Source organism: Periophthalmus magnuspinnatus, chromosome 20 (assembly GCF_009829125.3).
Source record: "Periophthalmus magnuspinnatus isolate fPerMag1 chromosome 20, fPerMag1.2.pri, whole genome shotgun sequence".
Taxonomy (NCBI): Eukaryota; Metazoa; Chordata; class Actinopteri; order Gobiiformes; family Gobiidae; genus Periophthalmus; species Periophthalmus magnuspinnatus.
Window position 1 is genome coordinate 15251369 of NC_047145.1, and position 13621 is coordinate 15264989.

Below are 13621 nucleotides of genomic sequence, written 5' to 3' on the forward strand. Positions count from 1 at the left end.
TCAAACGCGGCAGTGCCATTCTCCACTAGACAGAAGCTCAATGGATTGTGTAAAGATGAGGCAGCCTATTCAGTTGGCTGGCAAGCATAAACCAGAGAATCCAATATGCCGCTTTCTTTTTTTAACCATATTTCAACTCGGGCCCTGGGGGAACTCAGTGCTTGAAAAAATGGTGCCATGATGTACCGTCAAAGAAGTGGGGGGAGGTACGGGCGATTATAGAGATGAAAAGAGCGATACCGAGTGAGTTTTTCTTTAGACTCTGCATCTTGCTTGTGGCACTGTCATAAAACACTCCTTTGTGGATTAGTGATGTTAAATATAGACTGAATTCTGCAAGGGAAATTCTCTAAGTGCCACTTTGCTATTCCTCTACTGACATTTGCAAATCAATACCTGACATATAACCCATTTAGAAATCAAAGTATTATTAGTCTGCCATAATTGTACATGTATCAAATTTATGCAGTGTATAGTATTGACCAATGTAATCGTATGAGTCCCAGTGCTGCGTTCAGACTCTCCACTTAGCACATTATAGATAATTCTAATTTTCTCTTCCTCCTTCGAGCTTTTTCAGTCCAAACACAATTAAATACTCTTGCTCTAGCCATTTTTCTCTTTCGGCTCAGTTACGCCCATAGGCCAAGATACATGCCTGTCACAATCCTAGGAAAAAGCCATTAATATTCCACACACAGTCTAGCCTTGTGCTATATGCTAATGAAAATGTACCAGACCGCTGCACTGTTTTCCCCCCAATTCAGAATCAAATGCATTGGGTGTAGTGTGGCCTCGCTATTATGATACAAGAGGAGACCTGAATGCCTGCTCTACGGCGGAGGCAGGAGAACAAATAGCTATTCTTAGGGGATCCGCTGAGGGGGCACAGGTCACTGACTGTTCATGCCGCGAAATCTCTCAAAAAGCTGTTATTTGACAGACCAAATGCACCACCAGCCTCTTTTCCTCTATATATATTTTCACCTGTATGGCCACGTACATGTATGTAGCCTTGTGCTAAAGGTGCACAATGCAGCTTTAACCCTATAAATTTGTAGTTAAATATTTTATTACATGTGTTAATTAACCCTATTTGTTTACATAATTAATTGATATTTTAAAATCGGAAAGTGAGTAATTTATTAGAATTTGCATAAATCCCCTTGGGCTTAGTTGAAAATACAAGTTCTTAATTAAAATAAAACATTGAAAAGTGCTGCAACATACAGTATATGCAAGGCTTCAGCAGAGTGAAATTGATTCCTGAAACTGACAATTTCCTGAATGTCTCTCTCCACTCTTCATCTCCAAGTCACACCAGCTTGTCTGATGAACTTAACATGACCTGTTGATTTGAGTCCTAACCATTCTCAGTCTGGGATGGCTCCGTTGAAAGCAACTGGAAAAGGCTGGAAGTTCAGTCAAATACTTCAGGTCGATTGAGCGAAACATCACTACAGCAGAGCAAGCAGAGAAATTATTTTTGTTGCAGAATCTATGTAGTTGACAGAAAAGCACAGACATCTTTCCAATCTATAAGGCACTATAATATAAAATATTTAAAATATAAGCGCAAGGTTGTTGGTTCAACTTCAGAGCCAGGCTATCTCTCTGTGAAATTCACTATCTTGTATGACTTTCGCTCTATTGTCCAAAAGGTATGCAGTTATCAAACATCTCAAATGTTCAGAGTGAGGAGAGTGATTAAGTTTGAAGAATTTCACATATTTGTGGTACATTCTGTTCATACCATGACATAATGTCAAGGTAACTGCTCCCACATTCTGTCTCTAGTTGTTTTCAATCACACCTTTTTGTTGATGGGTCTTATCTCAGAGTGTTCCGGCATTATGCCTTCAGCACCACTCAAATTGATTTTTCGGTTGGACCTGTAGGATTGGATCGTCCCACACTCTGGGAAACAGCATGCAAGTAGCTGTGGAGAAAAGCAATTAATGAGATTTTGGTTCACCATCGATTGGCTAAGCTCGAAGAGAAGGATGTTCTTAGAGTCAAAAAGCAAACTTTATTCTCAGACAGTGAAATGTAGAGATTTACTGCTGTTGTGTAGACAGATTCAGGTAACCACAGTTAATGAGAAAAGGGTAAATGGGGTAATGTTCTAGTTTTTTCATTCTTGTATATGTGATTTTTAATTTTTTTTATTTATTTTTTTGCCTTTGGTTGCACTCAAAATACAAAATAATGTTGTTCCAAAAATTAATGCTCAAGAAATATCTTATAATGTAATCTTGCTGTCCAGTAAAGGACAGCAGCAACTGTGTGCATATTAAATGTACACAATGTTCCACAATATGGCAAGCTAAATAAATACTAAATAAACTTGTCTATTTTGCATGTATTCAAGTACATATATTCTTACTGCCTTGAAGAAGAAAAAAAAAAAAAAAGCATTCTTATTGTGAGCATGGTTTTGTCTCCACAGATTTGATCTCTAACTTGCCCTGGTGGCATCATCTCTGTCCATGGATATCAGTCTACTATGGAATATTCTAGGGAGGCAATGACATCTCCAAGGAAACAAGCAGGCGCTAGACTCTTGAAGTCAATCAAACACATAAGCAATATTAAAAGTAACAGAGTAAATAGTTTATATATATTTAGCTGCATGAAAACACAACATTTTACTTTATTATTTTACACTGTGTATTTTCTTCTGTTAACCCAAGTTTCTTAAATTGTCACACACTTTTCCATATGGAGCTCTGTCTCTGTCTCATGCTGTCCTCATTCTCTTTGCAGTTGTGCCTCTAGTCTACAAACTGCTCATCTGTCAGTGCAGTACAGTGCTGACAATACACTGTGTCACCAGTGAGAACGCAGAGAACACAGAGGAGCATGGGTAATGTATTTTTGATGCAGCCTTGGCAACCACTTCTCAACCACAAAGACCGGAATGACTGGAGGAGCTCTGTGAATCTCCAGGTCTGGCTTCTGAATAAGTGTTAAGTGTCCCATTAAAATGAATGCCCAAATCATGAGGGAGAAGTCCGATTGTCCAGCCAGCTCCTGCAATCTTTCCTCTCACAGCCACTTATCTGCTCGGCAGGAGGGCAGGTCTTCACAGGTGGCACTTTTTCAACTTGCCCTTGAACAGAAAGAAAAGTTGTACTCTTAGACCAAAGTGGAGTTGGAAAAGTTTGTCTGTGAATTTAGCTACACACCATTTTACAAAATAGCAGGCTTATTCTGAACATTCCAGTATTATATACGTGTGGTGGCAGAGAGTGGAGCATATGCAGTTCTAGACAGAATTTTATCACATCCTTGTTAGTTTTCAATTTCTATTATTTTGCTAGTTATCAGAAGTCTTAAAGGACTTTTTTGAGCTTTTAACCACTCATCAAAAATGGTCCTGGAATAGTATTTAGCTTAATTCATGCTTGATGAATCTTGTGCGGTAAGTATGCTCCCCCTGAGCTGTCGCAAAATACTTTTCCCAGGATTGTTGCGTCACTAGTAGAAATCCTGCATAAATCACTGTCAGACTCATCCTCATCAAATCACGTTCATTACCACTGCATGATTATATCAACATATCTGGGCATGTTCCTTAATTAAACAACAGTAGTTCCAGTAGTTTATTTTTTCCCCATGGTTAATCCCACTGCAGTCAGAAAGTGCAGCCTTACTCCTAACTCTACTTTAGCGAGCACCCAAGATGAAAAATGATGTGCGTTCTGATAAGCTGAAATTTAACCTTAAAACTTTAGCATCATTAAATTATAGTTTTTTTTTCAGGGGATACCAGTGTCACATCCATGTATTTAGACATGCCCCATTTGACTGTTTGTCTACATGACTTGTCAACAGTTACATAAGAGCTGCAGATAACACAGCAAAAGTAATCGGTATGGTTATTTCTCGTTACACAAAATGACTACTGCCAACATATCTACGCTATGTTTCACAAGGCAGTTGCGTAAACGAATTGGTTTTGGGATGGAGTTATTTTCAGATAGTGAAGCTAGCTGGTTCTGTCAACACTATATTTACCTCTGTACCTTATCTCTAACTCACCGCGCCCTCGCTTGTCTTCACGTTAAACCTCTATGTAAGTAAAGTCGGTGTAGAATCCATGATGCTGATTTATTTCCCCGCCCACAGATGTTCCCATATGCAACCTCCGCTCTCTTCATGTAGGGGCCATATCTCACAAGCCGCCCCCTGCCTCTTGGCTCTTAAATAGCAGCCCGCGCCGAACCCCGGGGGCCAGCTCTACTGTCATTCAGCCATTGAGCGAACATTATTGAGGAAGGTAATTGGCAGGGAGCCTCATCTCTGGAGGTTTCCCTGGGCCGATCTGTCAGAAGACTGTGGGACTGTTGCCATTAATCAGAGGGGGATAAGAGGAAGCGGGGCGGAGGGGGCAGAGGCGCCAAAGACCCCCTTACCTTTTCCTTTTGGCCTGACAGAAAAATCCTTAACCTAATCAAGGTGCCTGCTCTAATCTGCACTTAGCATCTAGTTCTGTGTGGAAGTGCACAACGGGAGATAAGTCTTTAAATTACTCTGGCCAAAAAAGCAAACGTGAGAATAGTGTGCAAGATGTGTGTCCTGTCGTGTTACAAAGTTTCGGGGAACTTGTGCAACATGGCAAGCTGTTCAATAGATAATGTAAATACTTTTAGGAACACTTTTTTCACTGCTTCAAAGGACTTTTTGAGACACATTGCTGTTTTGCTTTTGAGCCCTTTATAGAGAATTTCTTTACCGGCAAAATGTCTCAGGTCATTTGGATGATCACAGCTCCAACCAGTGCTGTTGTGGAGTTGGGCTTCGACATGTGCTCATAGAAATATATCTTCCTTATTCAGGCTTTGGGCCATAACAAAAACACATTACAATATTAAAGAATGTTGCATATTCAGATACAGAGAGGTTAGTTTTGTTGTTTATGCCATCGATGTTTGAATCCTTTGACTTGCGATGACAATCCCGTCCTATACACAATGACGCGATGGGTATTTATCAGCCATGTTTTCTACTTTCTTTTTGGTCCAACTAATATTACACCAAGATAAAGAGGCTCACAGCAAAACAAAAGAATAAATCCCCGACCCGACATCCAATCCCATATGTGATCCTTGCTCTCATTCCTTGAAATACGCCGCCTGACCGTTGTTTTGCAAGTCAATAATGGCGTAATTGTGTGCCATAAGTACGTATCATCTCTGCAGAGGTCAGACTGAGGAAATCATTTCGTGGCCATTTGACTTTATGTTTTTCTCATCGGGAGAGAGAGAGGCACTGAAAGAGAAAAAAAACGTCGGCCGGTGAATGCAAAATAGGCTTCTCGCTCAAAATGCTGGTAGGAGTTCTGCAGATGCCTGACCCTTCCATTGAGGTTACTCTTAATTTATTTGTCCCTGTTTCTGGCACAAAAGAAGCGGAGGATGTGACTCATAAAAAAATCAAGGTTTCTTTTCCGTCTTCTTGCCTCATTCTCTTTTAAATTACCGATTTTATTCCTGAAATAGCAGCGTGCCCGGGCTTTAATCAGACACGCGATCTTGGTCGGTGCCCTGCTTTTTGGACACAGATGGTGGCGAAGAACAAAGATAACAGTTGGCGCTTGAAGATTTCCGAATGACCCACAAGATCAAACTGAATGGCAGATATTTGTCATAAACAAAGTGGCATGAATTTTAAAAACAGCAGCTCTTTGTGAGATAAGGCCCAGGCACAGGCATGGTCCTTTTAGGATGGTTTTCATTTCATAAATAGTGACCCACGTCAATACTGCGTCAGTGGAGAGCTACATAGAAAGGTTATACAGGCCAGTGCTTAAAAGTGTACTAAGACTGTGAGTAAAAGTACATAGATTAAGGGCCATCTGCTTTATTAGAGAAGACAGGATAAAATGGAGGAGAGGCGGAGAGACATTAAGTATGTTGTCGGAGCCTGCACTGCAACTCTCGGCTTGATTTGCTATAAACTCTGATCTAAACCATAGGCCATCCTGAAACATTATTAAATTACATTGTTGATTCCACAGCCTGAATGCAAAGCGTTTTTGATACGTTTTGCTGGTGTTAGCTCTCTTAATATTATGCGCTTTTGGACTTCCCCATCTTGCTGACTTGCAGGTGTAAAATGGTTACATTCATATCGCACTTTTTTACATTGAATGTGCACTCAGAGCGTTTTAAATCAAGAACTCCCTCACCCCATGATGGATACATACACCAGTGTGCGAAAACACTAAAGAAACTATTTAAAGTGTCCACATTTTTCTGTGTCGTTAAGTCCAATTATATTGTAAAATCGGTTTGGGTTGTGAAACGTGCTTCATTGTGGTGAAGATCTGGGATGTCAGGAATGTGTTGAGAAAATGAGAAATGGGTTTGGACTGCTGCTAACTGTTATAATTGACAAAATCTGTTTCTTTTATGGTTTGAGATGGTAAAAAGTCTGGTACGAAGCCTCTCAGCTGAACCTGTCCAATGGGTAACAGTGGACAGTGCTCTAGTTTATGTCAGTGGCCACGTGTTAAGTGTGAACAGGTTCAAAAGAATAAGATGTTCAAAGTGATGTTCACAGTGATAGTACATTTAGGGTAACATTTTAGAAAGCTGCCTGTATGTTGTGTTATCAATATACAAAAAGGTCAAACTCAGTTTTGATACTGAGGCATAGACCTATTTCATTATTAAAAATGTGTTTTTTGACAATAGACTGCAATTTTCACTTAACAGAACTTTATTTGTTACACTGTGGTCTTACAATACTTCTGGTAAAGCTTTTTAAAATTGCTTGGGAAAAATCTAATTCTTTCCTGTTTATGTGATTTTATTTTTTTATTTTATTTTTTTATTGCTCAAATGAGTATCTAGACCCAATACTAGTTTTAGTATAGGTTAGTATCTGATTTTGACCTTACCTGTATGTAGCATGTAGTGTACGTAACTCATTGCATGCAGGCTCCGTCTTTGACTTTTCTGGAGTGACCCTTCTTTGAGGCCCTTGAGGGATGATAAGCAGGTTCACATTTTGCCCCTCGTCTTTGGATGAATACAGATGTGTATTTTCTGACAATGATGATAGATATTCTGACAGCTCCCATTTCGCCCATGAATTTTCAAGTGGGCCAGAAAAACTCCAGGGGTTGTTCCCCTGGTTTGGTTTTTTGGGGCCGTAGTGCTGTTCATGTTTTATTATAGTAAATTAGATCTGCGATAGAGAACAAGGTGACATGCCATTTAAGAAGATTGTAAATGGAAGTGGTTGGAAAGCAGTCCTCCCAGTGAATCATTTTGAATTTGTGATGTTGTTTACCTTCATTAGATCTAACTGTTTGTTCCAGCATATTTCCGCCAAATTGATTTGAAAAAAGGAAGAATTAGCTTCATTGAGTAAAAGGAAAGCTGGACACAAAAACACAGAATATTGAGTTGTTCCGTAGTCAATGAAAATGCTTTTATTACATGGAAAATCATTGTTTTGCCCTGCTAGGTCCTTTGATGTCTTGTTCATAAAGGAAGGCATTACATTTAACCTTGGTATTTTTGTTTGTGGCTAATTGCTGCTTGTGCATGACAATTTGAAAAGCGCTAATGCTGCAACAGCGTCCGTCAGGAGCAGGACTCTGGCAAACAGTATTGTGTGGACAGAGAAATGTCCTGCACTCTGCAGAGCCTAGAGACTCAGTCAACAACGCAATATGTATACAAATGTGTACAGCTGTATACCAATGGGTTTTTCAATACCATTTATATACACTGAAAAGCGTACTTGTTATTGTATCTAAAGGTCTCTTAAGAGTGCAAATACAAGATAAGTTGTTACAGCATAATACTAGAATAATAATGTAAAAATATTGCATTTTAGTTTACTCCTGATGTTGTACATTTTTGGTAATGTTTCTAAAATAGATTTGAGGAACAATTGCACACAAAAGCAATGCATCTTATAAAAATGTGCTGGCAAAAGATTGGTAAAATAAAACATATTAAATTATTATTATTAAAGTATAGCACTGAACATATCTTTCTCCATGGAGACAAGCAACTGGAGCAAATTACAGGTCATATCTGTGGAGAGGTGACTCTGCTTACTGCAAGCCTGCATATTTTTTAAGTTATATAGTACATTAATGCTACACTGTGAACATTCAAAGCAAAGCAATAACATCCACTAAGATGAACAGACCCTATAGAATTATATATTGCACTTTTTAGTGAAACTGATGTCAGTATGGGAAACTTGGGTGAAAGGCTTGTATGCTGCTGAAAGGTTTACAAGTTTTACTCATAATAGTAAAACGGCTTCTCCTTCATCCAAATAAATAAGAAAACACATTAGCTTCATACAGTATAATGTTATTGGTCTTGGCTCTTTCACAGTTCAATGGCAAATCCATGTGAACTGCAGGCCGGTCGATGCATGTTGACGCTTTTGATCTCTGCAAGATATTGAGAAATCCAGCCAGCGCTACTATCATCGGATTGAAATTCACCCTGATCTCTCCCAAACTACCAATCACTACTGATTTCTCCTCTTCGAATCATTATGTCAGGACTATTTTCAGAAACATTTAAACATTGAGAGGTAAAGATGAATTCTATTTAGTTTGAGTTGCTGATGCATATGAGAACATTCAATTACACCATGGCGTTTCCATTATTCTTTGATGTTCTCTGCTCCAGAATGAAAGCGGAGAGCCCAGGAACGTCAATACCGTTGGTGAATCAGGAGTGCGGCGCTAGTTCAAGTCTTCTGAAGTCCCTGTTGGACCAGAGAGGAACGTGTGATGTCGGGGAGGTGCTCTGGCCTCCGTTAGGTCAGAGCAGCTTTGAGCTTTGAGCCTCTAATTCATTGCTTTAAAGGCGAGTTCACATTCAGCTAAGCATTGACAAGATGTGCTAATGAAGTGTTGTAACAGCTTAATCCGTGGAGATGGGGCCCTTTAAGAGTTTCACACCAAAAACTACCAGAATATTAAAGTTAAGATCTTACAGAGATGGTGTTGGATAATAACAGTTAGTGATAAATGTGTTGTACTTGGCCAGCCCCAAGCACAAGACTCATGATAGCTTTTTTTTTTTTTTACCTGTAGGCTTTACTTAACACAAAAGCGTGGAGGTTGAACAGTGAATAGACATTGGCGCTGGGAATTCTCTGTTGCTGCATAGGCCACCACAGAGCCTTGGATGTGTCATGTGACCAAAGCCTTTGTGATCTTGTAACGTAGGCTGGCCTTTAACGGTAGGATGTGGGACAGAAGACAGCAGCCCGGGTGTGGTCCACAATTTTTAATACAACATGCACTGTGCAATGGAGGTTTGAGGAGCAGCGTCTCCTTCAGCAGCAGAACTTGGTTTCAAGTGCCTTTTAATCTGTCCCACTAACTGGAAACTATTGTTAATTAAAAACTCCAACCTCCATAAAACCAAATAAACCCATAAATCAAATTAACTTTATACATATACTATAAATAAATCCTAAAAACAAACACCAAATGTAATTAAAACCCATAAACCCTTTAACATGTCTCCCCTACACCTTCTCCGCCTTGGTCCTGCCCTGGAACCTTTTTAAGGGAGCTCGTTTCCCCGGGGACCTCTTTGACATCTGGACACAAGGACAAGGAGTTAAGTTAAACATTCTTAAAACACTATTCACTAAAAACACTACAAATTACACAACACACCAACACTTAAAAACATTCTTAAATAAGCATTACACTAATATTGCACATATCCAATTTAATTATTAGCAGTTAACTTTGTCTTTTTTCCCCTCCAGGACACGCAGCTTCAATCAAAATGCCTCCAGATCTAAAACTGCGTAAAAACAGACAAGTTAAATAAACATTTTAAAATCCTTTTGTGCAATTGTCTTTTTTAAAGTGCAAATAATGTTCAAAGTGCTGCGCGCTGTTAAAGTGTATGTGCAATTTAAAGTGCAAGGGCTGTTTGTTACAGATCTCCACTGACTTTTCTGTTGGAGAATATGCCACCTTGATGTTATTGCTTTGCCTGGAATGTTCCACAGCGAAGCATTAGCCTTGGCTCTCTTGCATTTACTCATATCACAGTTTTTGTTTTTGTTTTGTTTTTTTTAAAATAGCTGCATGAATTCTTAAGGTAAGTGGGGTCACCTCTTCACAGACCTGTAACTCATCCATCTCCATAGAAACAAGCAGGTGACACCATCAGGCTAAGTTTAATGCGATCTGGTAAAACAGGCAAAAGTAGCTCAGTTGGTAGAGTGTTAGAGTTGGTGCTGCAATTTCAGGACAAGACACTTAAGCTACCTCACCCCTAGCGTCTGCATAGACTGGTGTATAAATGTCTGCGTGAATGAGTGACTGGTTCCTTGATATAAAGAGCTTTGAGTGTCAAGCAAAGAATATTAAAGTTAAGATCTTACTCTTCTCTTTAAAAGTTACACCTTACGCTCTTAACATGTAAGCATTTATCCCCATATTTAATTATGGTTTTGACATGTCCCTTATGTCCAATCAACCAATCATTAGCTCACAACAATATCCACTGATTCACATGCACGTCCACGGCTGTTGCAGAGAAGCAGCTGTACTCAGAAAAGTCTTTGAAACACATGGAGCATATTGTGACATTTTTAGTCTGCATATTTTACAGAGAATGGAAGTTATGATGGATTAGATCGTCAGTAATTATCCAGGCCCATTATTAGACACAATCCCATAGTTTCATCATTATTCGGAGACCTGCTGCACCTGTGTCTCCTGCAATGTAGATTCATCTCCATGCCGCCTATACATCTCTGCCTTCTTTCTGACGCTGATGATACAAAAGTGAACAGATTTTCTAAAGTTGTGGAGCGTTTGTCACCAGGGCCTGTGCAAACATATGTGCAGAGAAATGATGGCACTGGTGAAGGAGGGTGACGTTGTTCTAATGCAGTGTAACATTGTGCAAAACCTGTTTGAATTCTAAAAAGCTTCTGGGCTCCAGCAGGCACCAAATGTGTAATTATCGCCCTTCCTTGTGTTCCCACTGTCAGCCTGATCAGCTTTAATGTCTGCTGCAACATAATTAGAAATCATTCCTTCTATAGTGCTTTGTGTATTACCCCGAGTGCCATAAATGGATCATAATTGTGTATTTAGAGGTACATTTTGAAGTACCGGTTTATGTAAGAAATTGAAGACCGACATGCACCTAAAAGAAAAATTAGAATGAAAAACTTTAACAATCCTAGGTTCAACTCTGAAATTGCAAGTTTAATTAGAGAATGAAATGTATGTCTGGAAAACTGCACGCACGACTAGGTTAGATTTGGATTGGGCACGATTTGCAAAAAGAGAAATAAATGTATCAACCGTTAAAAAGGCAAAAACATCTTATTTCATGTCTGCGCTGACAGAGAGTCAAGGAAACCTGGCAAAGTTCTGTAGGACAGTCAGATCCCTCTCAGAACCTAATATTCATACATTACCAACCTTTCACTTACATGGAGGTCTTAAATACTCTCCCCTCCATAGACCCAAAGAAGTCCACAGGAGCTGATGACCTTGATGCAAAATTTCTATTACTAGCTGCCCCATATTTAATTCAACCTCTTTTACATATTTTTAATTTATCAATTCAAATAGCAGTTATACCAGAATTATGGAAAACGGAACGTTTTGCCGTTACATAAATGTGGGACAACTAAAAATGTAAATCATTTCCGGCCAGTATCTAAATTACCTTGTCTTGCAAACGTTTTAGAAAAGTTAGTTGCAAATCAAGTTACAATTTATCTAAATAAATGTTCCATTTTGAAGTCTTATCAATCAGGTTTCAGAAAAGGGCATAGTCGCTATAACCACAGATGTTTTAAGTGACATTTTCACAGCCCTTGTGTGGCTCTGTTTATTGATTTGACGAAAGCTCCCTTGAAGCATGTGAAGAATATTGGATTTGACTATGCTACATGTAAATAGTTCCAAAATTCTTTCAACCAGAACCCAGGCAGTAGTAGCCGATGGTTTTAAATCAGATTTTTTTTTTTTTTTTTTTTACTTTAAATAAAGGAGTGCCCCAAGACTCAATTTTGGAACTCCTACTAGAGAAAGCCTCTTATATTTATATGCAGATTTATATGCAGATGATGCTGTTTTGTTTTTTTTTGTTTGTTTTTTTGCAAGTGCTCCCTCTACTGATCAGGCACCTTTACAACTGCAACAAAATTTTAATGATATCCAAAATTCTCTTATTCTCTTAATCTTAAACTATCATTGAATGCAAATAAAACTAAGTATAGATTTCTGAAAAACATTTAAGTAATGTGCAAGCTACAGATCTTTATAAGACTCAACACTTTTAAATACCTTGGGCTTTGGCTTAGCAAAAACGTATCCTTTAAAAAACATATCTTGGAATTATGTAACAGTTTAAAATCAAAATCATCATTTTATTACAGAAACAAATACTGTATCCCAATAAATTACAGAAAAGAAACAGTGCAAACAACCTTCCTCTCTGTACTGGATCATGTGCATGTGGTACATCCAGACTTCAGCCTCAGCTTTGAAACCTTTGTTTTATTACAGGTGATGGGTTTTAAACCCATCAGAGTATTCTCTATGAAAAAGTGGGTTGGCCATCACTATCTGCACTGTATGAAATGTATCTATAAAAGACTATTTCAAAAACTGTCAGAATACCTCATGTGCATGTTACTCATTGATACCGGAACATTTAATACCAGATCACATGACTGTATAAGGCAGAGGACGAGCTGCACCAAAACTGAGTTTTGCTTTTCCTTGGAGTCTATTCCATTTTTGTGAGGCAAAACTGGATGCATTGGTGACACAATCGCAATTGAATAATGTGGTAATGAGCTTTTATACACACACTGCTCCTGTTTTTAATGTTTTTATAGACTTGTATAATTCTTTTTGTTTTTTTCTGCTTCTATTGTATTTTAGGCAGGACACCCACGAAAAAGAGCCCAAGTGCTCTCATTGAGTTCCCCTGTATAAATAAAATATATAGACATAAATATTAAATAGACTTCAATACACAATGGAAACAAGCAAGTGAAGCCACCCTGCCAGGTCAGATCTGTGGAGAGGTGCCCTCTCACTTATGAATGCATACTTTTCTAGGATATTTGAAAACACTTGTAAGAATAAATGCAAGATAGTGGAATAGGGATGCTCTGATACCACTTTTTCCAGAACGAGTATGAGTACTTCATTTTGAGTACTTGCCAATGCAGAGTACTGATACTGATGCCAGACATTATTTTTACGGGGGTTCGATTACAGTGGTAAATCAAATTAATAATTTCATGATATAATTTATATTTTTTCATTATAGTATAAATTACTTTTTCATTGGAGATACTTATTTGAGGAGCTGTTTTATATTTCTACTAAAATTACTGTAGTTGGGCATAATTCCAGTATAATTTAGAGTAGCAGAAGTACCTTTAATATTTACTACTTGGTCTTTGCAGACTTCACAACAGTGAGTGTTATCTTACTTTTACCACGGCCACATATGGGTACGTTATACTTCTTTTAAAAGCTCTAAACTCACTCTATTTTATTAGCCACAAATCCACGTTAGCCTGCTACTATGTAAGCACAAGCTCTGCGCTGATAACTAAATATTTC